Raw genomic sequence first — 15,020 nt, 5'->3', positions numbered from 1 at the left:
GTGTCCATTTCAGACATTAGCCCCCTAACATCATGACAGGAAAAATTAAACCATCTCTTCTAAGAATTTCAGTAAATTTTCATTTCGATTTCTATATACTGAAATTTTAGTATTTTTATTTAATAAATTCCATCCTTTAAGATGTGAACCAAGGAGTTCTGCATATTGTTTCAACAAATACAAGTCATGAATTAGTTCGCTTAGTTCTGCTTGTGTGATGAGGTGAGATTCAGTATTTGATTCTTCTGGAATGTAATTAATATCTACTGAAGTTGAAAATTCATTAGTTGATCCTTCTGGGAAATCAGAAATTTCCTTTCAAGAAGTTAGAGCAATCTGAATCTGTGAATCAACACATTGAAGTACTGGTCTCATAGCTGAACGAACATTTGGGTGTGCAATACTGCTTTTATTATTTGAATTGAAACCAGTAACATTTGTTAAGCAAAAATAGCTGTCATAATGGTTAGTAGGCTCTCGCCAAATCACAGGTACGCCAAAAGGTAAATGCTTTTCCTTTCCTTTTAACTGCTGGATTAGTTTAACCTATAACATTTCATGCATGCTACATGTGGAACCCAGGATTTATCTTTGGAAAATTTTTACAAGCCTGATTTTAATTCAATGTAAAATTCAAAATGTTTTACTGAATAAAAGTAAACTGAAATATTACAGAAATACTTTATTATAAAAATAATCAAAATTTTAATTTATAAATACTTAGTTACTTAAAATATTTCATAAAATTGCTTCACCATGGAGTGCAATAAAACACCTGCATAACTTAACAAACAAATCTTTATGTTCAATAAGATAATACCAAAAGTTGTTCTGTCATAAAAATTTCTCACTAAATTTATGGCATCACTTATGAAACAATCTTTATAATATAATGTGTATGATAAAACCATTACCGCAACTAGAGAACACAGCAAGTCATACCAGGAGCTGAACTCATACTGAAGAAAATTCCATTACATTGATTACTTGACTCACTGGCATGTTTCATGACATGAAATGACATCATTTGACTGTTATGTATCAAATATAGGTCTACAGCATGCATCACAATATAAGTCAGATGTGAATAAACAAACGTACTAACTTATTTGTATTGTTTGTTCCACAAATGATAGAACAAATAGATTTAAGAAGTTGTAACTTAAGAATGTTACACGATGGGTTGTTTCAGAATATATATTCAGATTCAGCAGATAAAATACTATTACTTTAATTTTATGAGCAGATAAAATACTTTAATTTTATGTTGATCAGTGTTATTGAATATCAAAACGTTTACTTGATAAAGCTGCAAACATTTCTTCAAAGAAGTTGCTTAATGTGGCCGCCATTCTGTTCACTGCTTAGTTCAACTTGACGAATCCATGCTAGCCAGGCATGTCTACTAGCTTCATTATTATTCCTAATAGTAGCTACAGCTTCTATTATATGATGTCTCAATTCTTCTTGTGTGCCAGTATAAGTGGAATAGACTAATTTTATCCAACCACCAAAGGAAAAAGGCCGCTGGGGTGAGATAGAGAGGGGACCATTTTACTGGTCACTTGCAGATGTGAAAAACCACATCTGCAAGTGGAATATCTTCCAAGAGTTTTATTAGATTTATTTGCAAAAAATGCAAGTACTGCTCGCCATTGAGCCTTGGCAGTAAGAAAAAAGGACCTATGAGATTATCACTAAGAAGAGCATACCACATATTAAATGAAAGAGTGCATGGGAAATGACTTATAGTAATCTCATGGGGATTTTCTTCTGTCCAAATGTTTTGATAGATTACAATGCCATTTTTTATAATAGAGGATTCATCAGTAATTAGAATATTACTTAGGGAATGGGGATGATTTCACATTTTCAAATTAACTATCAAAAAAATTTCATCCATTTATCAAAATCAAGTGGTAGTAACTCTAGTACACATGTTGTATGGAATGGGTGTAATTGTTGCTTCCGTAATGTTTGCCACATACTTGATTGCAAAACATGAAAGCAGTGTGGCAACCTTCTGGTGCTTGAGGTGGGAGATAACAGTACTGCATTCAATATTGCTTCTCAAGCATTGGCATTTCTTACAAAATTTTCATGACCAGCATCAAATCATTGTGGTTTAAGCATACATGTTTCTTGAACTCACCTCTCCAAAACCTGAAATGTTTTCTGGTACTCTTTGATCTAGATAACTTTCCTGGTATTCACACACAACAGCCAATCCATTTTTATTCACTTTACCATAAATTAAAAACATGTCCATCAACTCTGCAAATGAAAACAAATTTGAGTTATCACCCACTGTAAATTACTGACCAAAAAATAACAGCAGAAACAATCGCTCAAAAAACAGTAAACTTAATTGTTGATCAACTGTTATTGCTGACTTATGTTGGGTAATAATCGTTACTACTACAAACTCGCCGCTACTTAGTGGCAACTGTATATTCTGTTAAAAACCTTACCACTTTTCCAATCCAGTTTGTGTGTTTTGTTTCCAATTAAAGTTGAATTTTTCTAAATCCTGTTTAATTTTAATAGCTGTTATTTACATAAATTTTCTCAGAATTGAATTCTGTATAAAGATAACAAGAAATTTATATTTGTTTATTGGTAAATTAACAAATTATTTTATTCCAAACCTAAAAAAGTGTATTTTCTGATAAAACATTTTTATCTTTCACCCCATTTTACTTAAAACTTAAGTGAGATATAGGTCTGAGATCACTTCTATTCAATTTCCAAGATAAAAAACCATAAAGAAGCACCAAATTTACCCCAAGAATTTTAGTACAGCTTAATTTCACAAAGGGAGCAAAAAAGCAGGGCTAAATGTTTCACGAGCCAAAGCTTGCTAACAAACTGTTCTCTGACTTATGTTTACATGAACATTTTTCTTGTTTTTTGCTATAGAATCATATCCCAAGAGATTGCCATGCAATTTAGAATCACCTGTATCGTAACCTATGGATACCTATATTCTTAACGTGTTGCAGTATTTGACATAAAATACAACATATGACTACATACATTGAGAATATTTGTGTTAGTTTCTGCTAGGTTCCTAGTAAAGTAGCACCCCCTAGCATGACTGTGCCAACCTAGTTGCTGAAAATGTCTGCACTCAGTTATCTTTGCAGACTGTATTAATGCTTCTGATTTTGCATGTTGGGTGAAATTTGGTTGAGGAAGAGTGAAAAAAGTGGTTGACAGCTGTCAGTAGCCACAATGAGGACATGTGCTGTTTGTGTTTACGTAACAATGGAATAACACATGCTTTCTTTTAATATTTGTTCATCATACTCCAGTCTGTTTTGTGTGTAACTGTCATTTAATTCTGCGCATTATATTTTTTTTGGTTTCATTCATTAAGCATCACTGTATCAATAATTTAGACTTGCACCAATGATGGTGATCATTGCCATCTTGGATGATAACACTGTTAGAATTGGTAGCCTGGTTGTGTTCATGTAAGCAACAGGCCTTTAGTTTTTAATTGCACATGTTAAGTGTTTTATGTTGGGTTAGGAGTCTTTAATATTTCTTTCCTGGTATTCTTTGTGTGATTCAGTATTTTGCTATAGGATGCTGGTCATCTTGTGGTACTACCACCTTTATTTTCATCTTTAGATTTTATTCTGGATGAGAGCTCTTTACACTTTTATTCATGCTAATATTTGTTATTGAGTTTTTATTGTTTAAATGGTTAATTATTTTCATATTTTATCATTAATTAGGGTTCTGTACACCTTCATTCCCATTGTTATTTTATCTTTTTTTATTTATTTATTTTGATCCTTTTTTATTTATTGTTAGGTCATAGTTTTCTTACAGTTTTTTATTTCAGTTGTTATAACCTTCAGGTTGTTTGGCCTGAAGAAAATAAGTATCTTGACTAATACTGAAATTTCACTTTGTAATCCTTATAGTTTCACGTCTTCAGTAATTTAAAAACAATCTGTTATATATTTCTTTACAAACCTGAGATGAATCACACACACATATATATTTATGTAATGGCATATTATTAGCAACAAAATTATTGTTCCAACAACCTGAAAAAGGGTCCAATTTTAATTGGGATAAATATTACAAAACCTAGATGCGGAGTGTGATGATGGACAGTGATGCAGAGATTCATGTGACACATTTTACTCATCATTTATCTGATACTGCTGTTGAAACCATCCCCTGTCATCTGGTAAACCTAACTGCTCATCCATTTCCTGGTGAAATGATGAGTGCTTAAAGATTGTTTGTGGTATAAACTTTCAACTTTTGTGGATACTTGTAGAATCTTCTTATTGAATGTTGTCATTATTCACATTTCCTGCAGTTTGTCAAGGCAGTAGTTGATCATTGTTGACAATATGACACATTAAGAATACCGTATTAGGTAGATTTCATAAGAAAGCTACCTATTGTAATGGCTATCATGATTCCACTTCTGGAAAATTTTGACATATCTTCGCGTTTCATATCCTCCAGACCTCAAAACCACCGTCACCTCAAAAGTTTATATATATACATATATATTTCACTTTCTTGTGAACATGATAACTGCTGTAATTTTGCACCAATCACTTTCAAACTGTTCCTTAAAAATAACTTGTCCCAAAATCTTGGTCAAGTTTGTTAGGATAAGGGCCTAAAACTTATATAAGTAAAGTTTTTTGATATCACCAACCATTGGCCCAGGGGTGGAAAAAATGGGGTTTTGAAGACAAAAACAATCATACCTCCCTTAATAGGCACGGTATCGAATTGGTTTGAATTGTTAGTCCTCTAAATATAAACTAAAACTTTTGTCTGAAACAATTTTTGATATGACCAGCCCTTATGGCAACCAAAATGTTGCTGGAATTGTAAGAAGATGAGGCATTACAGTCATTATGAAAAGGTTTGCCTGTACTGGTTACAATCACTTTGTTGTTTTGTTTGGTGATACTCCAATACATTTCTTAGATAAAAGCTGTTAGTTACATCATTCTTGATTGTGCATTGATTTTATGGTCTTATGATGTAAATTTAAACTAGCATACAATTTTGATAAAGCTAAGAATGTTAAATTATTTTTTTTGGAGCTGTTAGACTGTGATCAAATATTTAGAATTCTTTGCAGTATTGTTTACCTTCAAATCATGTGGGATCTTTTTTTATTATCTCCTAGATTACTTTCAGTTTACACTTTTTGGTGTGGTGGCAAAGTCAAGGTAATGAACACATGTCCCATGGACTCATGTCTAAGACCCTATACCTGGAAATGCTAAGGCAACTGAAAAAAAATCTCATTTCAACTTAAAAGTAAGACTAAATTTTAAAAGTTATCTTACCCTGATCCTTGATAGTAGGTGGTGGAAATTTGGCGATATTGCTTAAGATTGCACTGAAAACAGTAGTGCACAAATTTTTGGCCCAGAACATGAACTAGTCAAATAAGATTCTATGTGCTGTCATGACGTTTTTGATCCACCTTTTAACGGGGTTCCAAAAACATTCCAAATGTGTGTGGGCTCCACTTTTGGTGAATACAAAATGATGCTTGTGGTTGATAGTGAGATTTGTGAAACCTACCGCCTCATATATTTATTTAATATAGAATAATTACAATTCAGAGCTCTTTAATATAGGACAATTACTATACAGAGCTTTCTACTGCTTTTAATATTTTCATTGAGGACAAAATTTTTCAATTGACGTAAGGCCTGATGAGAAGTTAATCATTAGAAAACCTTAAATGCTTGCTATTTCTACAACATGAAAAATATATTTAAACAAATTAAAGTTGAATAGTTACCCATTATTTAATTAAATACTACATACAATGTTTAGTGCTTTATTTCCATACCTTGTTTTTTTTTTTTTTTTAGTTCGATTTATTGTTGTTTTTTAGTTATTTATTTATTTTTAATTTTGGCAGTCATGTTTTTTAATTTTTATAATTGCTTTTATTATTTAATACTTTTGGTGATCATCGAAAAAAATTCACGATTTGAAAACTTATGGATTTAACATATTGAGCCAAATGAGGAAACTGTAAACATTCCATTTTATTTATTTTATAAGCATTTACCAATCTAAATTTACAGATTTCTCAAATGATCGAGTTCCTCGAGAAACGTTTTTCGTGTGGATAATACAGCAATTTTCTGGGATCCAAACAACTAATGGCTAAACTCTAAAACTGTTTCATGCGACTCAGTCTACGTAGGCCTGGTCCTTTGCAAAGGTGTGAGAGCTCAGATTTATGACAGCTCTATCTAGAGTAGTCTCTTGCAGTTTATGCACCATCAAAGCCCAGCACAATGTTAGTGGCAGTATATGCCATTTCACTTTGCCCTGTCCCCTTAAAGCATGAAATTCGACAATAGTGGGCTTGAGCTTCAATCCTATGCCGACAGCATTACCTTTAATCATATTGTTATCAAACTTTACAAAGACCATTTGTGGTAGCTTGCTGGGCTCAACCTGATCTCGGTGCAGCGCAGGCTACTCGATTTTTCTGAGTATATCAGTTCATTTTTGTTCTGGTTTGGTTCCATTGTGATTTTGTATTACACTAGCAAATACCTCGTTTAAATTTTGAAAATCGGAACATATGTTGCAAAGATATAACAGCATTTTTTAATAACCATGATCTGTTAGAACAAGAGTGTACCTGATGCATGCAACAGTTAGCCTGCTACCTACTAACCTTCAGGGGTCTGTTCTGACCCCCCTTTAGTTGAACATAGTCTATGACGGGGTGGACTTTCCTGGGCAGGGTGACCCCAACTGCTATTGCTGATGATTTGGCACTTCTAGTTAGGCTAAGATGGAAGATTTGATAATGGCTGCAGCCAACAAGGCGGTTGGTCTTGTTTATCGATGGCTTGGAATGAGAGGCTTACAGTTGTCTCCAGATAAGACAAGAGTTGTTATGGCAGGGAGGAGAAAGATCACGCTGATAACTATTAAAATGGTGAATACACCGTGGCTCCTCAACTGACCGCTAAGTACTTAGGTATATGGATAGACCACCGCCGGTCCTTTTCGACCACTGTTCGCGAGATGTATATTAAGACCGAGAAGGTGATCGCTAGTCTCAGACGGCTTCTGGGGGGAGTAGAGGGCCCCCGTATATCGAAAAGTAGGATATATGTTCACATCGTGAACTCGGTTGTGCTTTACGGAGTGCCTGTTTGCCACAGGACGCTTGAAGTTGGCAGTAATTGGAGACTGTTGGAAGGACTTCAAAAAAGTATGGTCCTACGAGTTGGGAAAGCCTATAATTCTGTCTCCACCGAAGCCATCATTCCCCTGCAACAATTGGCCCGGCATCATGTTGGAGTCTATGAAGGGATGGACTGGGACGAGTCGCATGACGTTATGCTTGAGGATAGAACCCTTTGCTAGATTCGATGAAACACATCTAGCAAAGGGAGATGGATCTACCGTCTAATACCGGAGATACGACCGTGGTTCGGGAGAGGATTTGGTGAACTAAATTACTGGGTTACTTAGTTCCTTACCGGCCACTGTGCGTTCAGGGTCTATCTGTATGTAGACAAAGGGTTGAAGACGATGTGCCCGTATTGTGAAAGTGACGATACACCTGTTCCACTGTGATAGGTGGACTCAGGAGCGCTGTCAATGTGAACTGATGGCTGGGACACTCACGGTGTTGAGAACGTCATTCCTAAAATGTTAAAGGTTGAGAGACAGTTTGGTGTAATAGCAAACTTCATTATGGGGATATTGAAGAAAAAAAGACTGTGGTGCTGAAGGGTGAGGGACAGCCCTTTGTGGAGTCGCCGTTCGTCCGGACTTGCCTGGTTGGGCGGTGGGACTCCTGACCACCTAAGCAATAAAAGATCGAGACCCGGTGGAGGGCCTCCTCAGGGGTGCCTTTATTAGAGGCAAGACTCAAAGGAACGAGTTCCAGCTGCGGCTGGGGACGGCATAGGCTGACCTGGCTGCTCTGCCTTAGTGGTTAGAGGCGAGGCACCTCCTAGGGCTGCGTAGATGCTTAACTGCGGACACGAGCCTAGCATTTACTATTTTTACAATTTTTCAAATTCATGGAAAATCTCATTAAACATTGTTTAAACAGAAAATCTTAGTTTAAGTATTACAAACTCACAATTCAGTATTGGAAATGTTAAAAGACAACATTACAACAATGCGTTTAAATCTCATCGCAAACATCTTTCTTCAAACGTTAACAAGATTCATAAACAACATAATGTTAGTTATTACCTCATTTGTTACCAGTTGATGGTGATGATTGGTTTAGCCTTCCATGAGGTGCTCGCATCATTCACTACTCTAACTTTACACACATTTCCCACGGGAAGCCTAATATTAAACAGAAACTTTTTTTATTTATTTAATATTATTCTATTTAACATAAATTTAATGCTATTAATTTTGAAAGATTATTCGTTCGTTTGATTTGAATCATTCAGTTCAAACCCAGCTAATACAGTGTAGAGGTTCACAGTTCATAGTTAATTAATTCCATTCATTAAAGCTTGTGCTTCAACCGGCAAATCGCCACTACATACATACATACGACTGGAATAAAATGTTCAGCATTTTAAAAAAATTAGGGTTCAATACAGAGATAGAAGAACAATTGCTAACATTTACAGGAACCAAACAGCAACAGGAATAATTGAAGAACATAAGAGAGAAGCCGTAAAAAAAAAGGGAGTCTGACAAGGATGTTCCCTATCCCTGTTACTTTTCAATCTTTACATAGAACTAGTAGTTAATGATGTTAAAGAACAATTTAGATCCGGAGTAACAGTACAAGGTGAAAAGATAAAGATGCTATGATTTGCTGATGATACAGTAATTCTAACTGAGAGTAAAAAGGATTTAGAAAGAACAATGAACGGCATGGATGAAGTCCTATGCAAGAACTACCGCATGAAAATAAACAAGAACAAAACAAAAGTAATGAAATGTAGTAGAAATAACGAAGATGGGACACTGAATGTAAAAATAGGAAGAGAAAAGATTATGGAGGTAGAAGAATTTTGTTGTTTGGGAAGTAGAATTACTAAAGATGGACGAAGCAGGAGTAATATAAAATGCCGAATAGTACAGGCAAAACTAGCCTTCGGTCAGAAATATAATTTGTTTTCATCAAAAATTAATTTAAATATCAGGAAAAGATTTATGAAAGTATATGTTTGGAGCACAGTTTTACATGGAAGTGAAACTTGGACGATTGGAGTACCTGAGAAGAAAAGATTAGAAGCTTTTGAAATGTGGTGCTATAGGAGAATGTTAAAAGACAAATGAAGAGGTGTTGTGGCAAATAGATGAAGAAAGAAGCATTTGGAAAAATATAGTTAAAAGAAGAGACAGACTTTAGGCCACATATTAAGGCATCCTGGAATAGTCGCTTTAATATTGGAGAGACAGGTAGAAGGAAAAAACTGTGCAGGCAGGCAACGTTTGGAGTATGTAAAACAAATTGTTAGGGATGTAGGTTGTAGGGGGTATACCGAAATGAAATTACTAGCACCACATAAGGAATTTTGGAGCTGCATCAAACCAGTCAAATGACTGAAGACAAAAAAATATATACATACATATTTATATAGCCTATGACACTCCCGGTAACGTAAGGTAGCAAATAACTGAAAAACAAAAACTTCATTATTTATTGTTTGAATAAAGTAAATTTTAATCTCCGCATTCTACGAGTAAATAATCTATAGATAGGCAATAATTATGATCGCCAATGATATGGGTAAAAAGTACGGAGGTTCATATAATAGACAAGAGCTCAGGCTACTATGTCTGTTACCTCTACCCTCGTGTATGTAACCAATAAAATTCAAAGTAATCGATGTACTGTTCATTATTGCATTTCACGCCGAAAACTATCGCTTTTTAAAGAAATTATAGAACGAAAGAATGACAGGGCTCAATTCACTGAAATCGAGTTAATCGACTTGAGGCTTTAGACGTACATGGCTTGACCCGTCTAAATTGTCCAAAATATATGATTTTCATTGATAATAAACTCTTGAATTTTTTATGTTAATATATCTCACATCGAATAAAAACAAATTCCTTAATGATTGAACGAAGCGATGAAACACGCAAATCTGCAAAAGGGGGTATGAATTAACAGAAAAGAAGGTTTATTGTTTTTTCTTATAATACATTTTTAAATTTATGTTTATTTTTCCTATTTTAGTGGGGTCTACAACCTATTAAAATAGGTATAGATTCACTACTTTTCTGCCACTGGGAGCCATTACTTGGTTTTTCTTCCTACAAAATTAATTAACTGTTTTTGTTAAACTCTTCAGCGACATTTTTTCCATTATAACTTTTCTGCTAGTTGGCCCTTAAAAATAAAATTCGTCAAAGGAAAGATGCAGTGACGGGGTATGTAGTCGAAGTAAAATTATTTATGTCAGTTTAGTCTAGTTACTCAAACTAGCATAAGATTTTGCATTTTGTCAAATTATTTCGGTTTTACTAATATTTGTACCGTTAAATATCAGGGCAAGCTTTTGAAATCTTAGGTTAGATGAACGTAATTGTGGTTCGATGTATAAGTCTATAGATGGCGCTGCTATCAGAATACGAAAAAAATTATTCTATGTAGTTGTTAATTTTCACTTTTCTCTAGTCTGGCTGCTGGAAGTTTACTTTTGAAATAATAAATGTTTAATTGAAAAAAAAATGTTTCAAATTTTAACCGCGAATATTTTATATTTCATATCTATTGAACAATAAGTTATTACTTTTTGAAATCATTTTGTATTCTTGTGGTAAGTTGTGTTATCACATCTTGAAAACACAAACATTTTAAATCGTTCTTGTAGACATACTCTTTTTATGAATTATTAGAAGGTTAACTCTATAAATATTTTATATCACAATTTTCAACTTTTAGATAATTTTAAACATTGACAAAAAATATTGTACAAAATTGTTAGTTTGAAAACTGACGTTTATCATTATGTCAATGGCTGAAATGTGAATGTCGTCATTAAAGTATCAGCTGTGATATGTTGTTGTTTTTCGCCAGAATGTAAAATTTAGGTTGATCGAATTTAACTGCGATAGTAAAAATGTTTGAAACAAATCAAGTTTAATAATTTATTAATTTATAGAATTGTGAAAGTTAGCGAACACTGTATTCAGCTTAATGTAAGTACCAAATGTTTCTACATGGTTGTGTCATCATGGCTTTCTTTTCTGCTTATAAATTTAAGAAACCTGGGATCTTAAAGGATACTGTCAGTTTTTCATAATTACAGTTATGTGTATTCTTTAACTGTATGTTGTTTTAATAGCATTCTGATTAATATTTTTTTAAGTGTTCAAAATCTCGTTCAGATCCAGGAAGTGGAATAATCGTAATTCAGCTGTTTGTGTATCTGTTGTCTGTAGAAATCATTTTATTGACATTTCATTTCTAGAATTAATGTTGGGTGGGAGATACAATTTTTGGTTGTTTTGGTTTTAATTTATAAAGTAGTATATTATCTTAGTGCATAGTAGTAGTGTTTTCACAAACTACATACTTGAACATATTTGTGCATGTTGTGTCATGTCCAAGATGTCTGAATGATATAAAATCTATTACTTTGTTCAAAAGAGCTGCTAAGTGTGCAATACATGGATTTCTTATTCTCTGCATCAATAAATACAAATCTAGGGTATAAACAAATTAGTTTAATTGAAGGGGGGGGGGGGGTTAACATCAAAGTATTAATTACTAGTTATCAGAGAGAAAGGTGTGCTGTAACCATTGTTGATAAACTAATAAAACCTATCTGTTTTCCTGCTGTGCTTATGAAGGTGTTTTCCTTTGGATTTTACTGGAATAAAAGTTGCCTCATGCCTACCTCAATCTAAAAATGGCATATATTATTTACTCAGAGTTTGAATTTTCATAATTAATTTACATACTTAATTTGTATTTACTTTTAGTGTTACTGTTGGATGATTACTTTGTTCATTAAATAAGTTTGAAAATAAATAATGGAAAAAAATATGTAGACACTTTTTTATAATACATTAGTTTACTGTAGTTCTGAAATTGCTTTTTCTGGTAAAACTTATTCTCATCTGTCTACAATCATTCGTAAATAAGTTTTGTTTCATCATGGAGAAGTTGGTTCCTGATTTTTTCCAAAATTTATACTTGGTCACTGAAGTATAAAACAGTTACCGTCCAGTCAACACGCTCATAGTGGGTCCCATGCTATAGAACTCCTTTCATGGAGAAAACTTCTTTTTTTGTAAATTTACTGAAAAATTGTCTACTATATAACGAAATGTATCTTATTGAATAAAAATCCTGATAATTTAAAAAGAAAAAGTTACATGTGCCAGCATTTGAATAGCATTCAACTTTGAAGCAGGAGCGAAAATCTGCTGTCTTAATCTTTTGTACTAAACATCCTGTGGCACATGGATGATTGATTTATCAGTTTTTATTTTGTTTAATTAAGATTCATAAACAGCAATCATTTTTTACTAATTAAAAATAATGAAATAAATCAAAATTATATCAAATTCATATTTTTATTATTATTAATTATAGTTATAGAAAATTGTGGTTTGGTATGTTATTACAGAAAAGGTTAGTTTACTTTATTTGTTTCTTTTTCATGATTTGGGTTAACTAAATAAGAATATTTTTTACTGCAAGAAAATTTTATAAATAGGTAAATATACATTTTAAAAGTACGATACAGTAATTAAAATGAAAAAATAATACATTGTGCCAAAATTTATTATAGGCATTAAAAACCATCAAATTTATGCATACGTAGATGCACAAATGATAAAAATGATTTTTCTTTATTGTATTTTTTGTAAGAGATAATTGGCATAATTTGATGTGCATTTACCTTTCAAGTTTGATTTTTGTTTTGATAAATAAAACACTACGTACATTTAATTTAAACACATAACTTTTATGATACTATTGCAATTAGTGTGTATAAAATATGAGTGATTTTTTTATTATTTTGGAAAAAAATAATTATCTAAATGAATAACAGAATTCACCATTTGAGAGATTTCTTTCAGCCCTTGAACCAATTTAAACCGTCTTTTTTAATTATTACTAACCTTAAAAAATAAATAGTAGTTTATTATCAAGAATTTAATCATCATTAATTATGCAGTAACAATAATATCTAATTTAAAAAAATAAAAATTTCATTTAAATCTGTTCATATATTCTCTTTGGTGGGGTTTTTTACTATTAATAAAGTATATTAAATGGTAATCAAAAAAAATATACTGGATACTAAATTATTAACAATATTATAATCAGTGAAATAGGGAAATTGCTAAACTTTTACAATAAATTCTTTCCTGTCTAAGAAATCCAAGTTGCATAGACTTTTATGCAACTTTTATTTTTTGTATACTTTAGTTTGGAAATGCTGTATGTACTGTGGCAGATTAATTTTATAATTATTTGGCAATAGAATTGTAATATATATATATATATATATATATATATATATATAAAAGATAAGTATGTAAAAAAACAATGTGTGTGTGTATTTATGTTTGCGTGCACGCATGCTTTTCAAATTTCTTATTGGGTATTCCATTTTAATTCAACAATGATCAGTGCATCACGGTTTTTTTTTTTTTGATGGTATTTGGTATATAACTACCCACCTTGTAGTGTTCAAAAAATATATTTTATATTTTAAAAAAAAATTTTTCTTGAGTAATAGACTATTTTCTAACTCGCCAACAGGTAGAAACAGCCATTTTTGTCACTTTTTCCATAAGCTATAGTATTCTTATTTTACATCGTACAGAGGATAAAAAAGGGTTTTTTGGAAAGAGTAAAGATGGAACTTCATCTTAGTGTACTCAAAATTAATTTTGTTACATAACCAAATCTTGTAATGTTTACTGAAGTTACGTTTACAAATTGTTGTTTTTGCAAATTTTAGGCCCAATTGATAATTGGGCCTTAAGCCGTCCCATGGTTAGTGTTGCTTGTCTCATTTTATGGCTTCACTTTGGGTTGGCTGATCCCTTTTCACTACCATTAAAAAACTCTTCCAGATTTTTGATAGATTCATGCTAAATCTCAGTGCTGAGTGAAAATTCCAACTAATGGTTGTGCTTATTGCGTAAAGCTAGGCCAAATACATAGGTGCAGAAACATGGTGTTGTGTATATTTATTATCTTGGAATTGAAAAAAAATGCAGTAAAAGTTTGGAAAACTTTATAGTACTGTTTAATTTAGGTGGTTATAAAGTTTTATGTTGTCTAGCTATTACTATTAAGATTTCTAAAATGGATTTTTTGTTTTATAAATACTTATGGTGTGTAGGAAAATCTCTTTTGGGGTTTATTACATTCATATTTTGTTAGTTTTCCTAAAGAAGAGGACTATAACTAAAAGTAATGAAAAATTTGGCATAATTGGAAAAATTTACTAGTGATTCTGTCTGCTTTTATTATTTTTTCCTTTTTTTATTTATTTTTAAACTTAGAGTTATTTGGAGACACAGTTATATGAAAACTTAGGTTTTTTTTATTTTGCAGCATAGTGGCTTCCTGTTTATTTTTTTGTCAGGGATGTGTATGTTCGAAGAAGTAGAAATGGGGAGTTTTCTCTGTGTGCTATTTGTTATGAAAAATATCTTTTTTTGATATCACATTTATTATTACTGATAAAATTGTTTTTTTTTTGTTTCATTTAAAACAGTATGCTACATTTAAAAAAAAATTGGTTATGGTTGTAAATTTTTTTGTGAAAATAAAGGTCACGTTTACCTTCATTAATGTAGTCAACCATAAGTGATCTTGGTCACAGAGATTTGTTTATTTTGAAGTTACCGTAAAAAGATTTTGTTTTGGATTGGAAGGAAAGTTATTTCAGAAATATACATTAAAATTTAGTTTGCAGATAAATGCATTTGCATCAAAAGTTAGATATTCTGTTCAAAAAACATACAACCCAATCAATGCTAAAATTTCAATAATTTGTTTGATTTTCAGGTGGTTTTTT

The 15,020-nt window shown here is 32.2% G+C and overlaps 1 protein-coding gene across 5 annotated transcripts in view; it reads left to right on the top strand.

Annotated features, from left to right (window-relative positions):
• The first annotated feature begins 10,976 nt into the window (after positions 1 to 10,976).
• Positions 10,977 to 15,020, top strand: part of LOC142323412 (phosphatidylinositol-3,5-bisphosphate 3-phosphatase MTMR4) — a 64,130-nt gene continuing 60,086 nt past the window's right edge. For 4 of the 5 annotated variants that reach the window (XM_075363000.1, XM_075362997.1, XM_075362999.1 and 1 more), the window contains exon 1: positions 10,978 to 11,169. The gene's annotated coding sequence lies outside the window, so the exon portion shown is untranslated. Of the gene's footprint in view, positions 11,170 to 15,020 lie in introns of all 5 variants that reach the window. The other variant, XM_075362998.1, reaches the window with a different exon arrangement.

Source organism: Lycorma delicatula, chromosome 4, assembly GCF_047948215.1.
Source record: "Lycorma delicatula isolate Av1 chromosome 4, ASM4794821v1, whole genome shotgun sequence".
Lineage (NCBI taxonomy): Eukaryota > Metazoa > Arthropoda > Insecta > Hemiptera > Fulgoridae > Lycorma > Lycorma delicatula.
The sequence above is the reverse complement of the archived record's forward strand: the minus strand, read 5'-3'. Positions and strand labels throughout refer to the sequence as shown.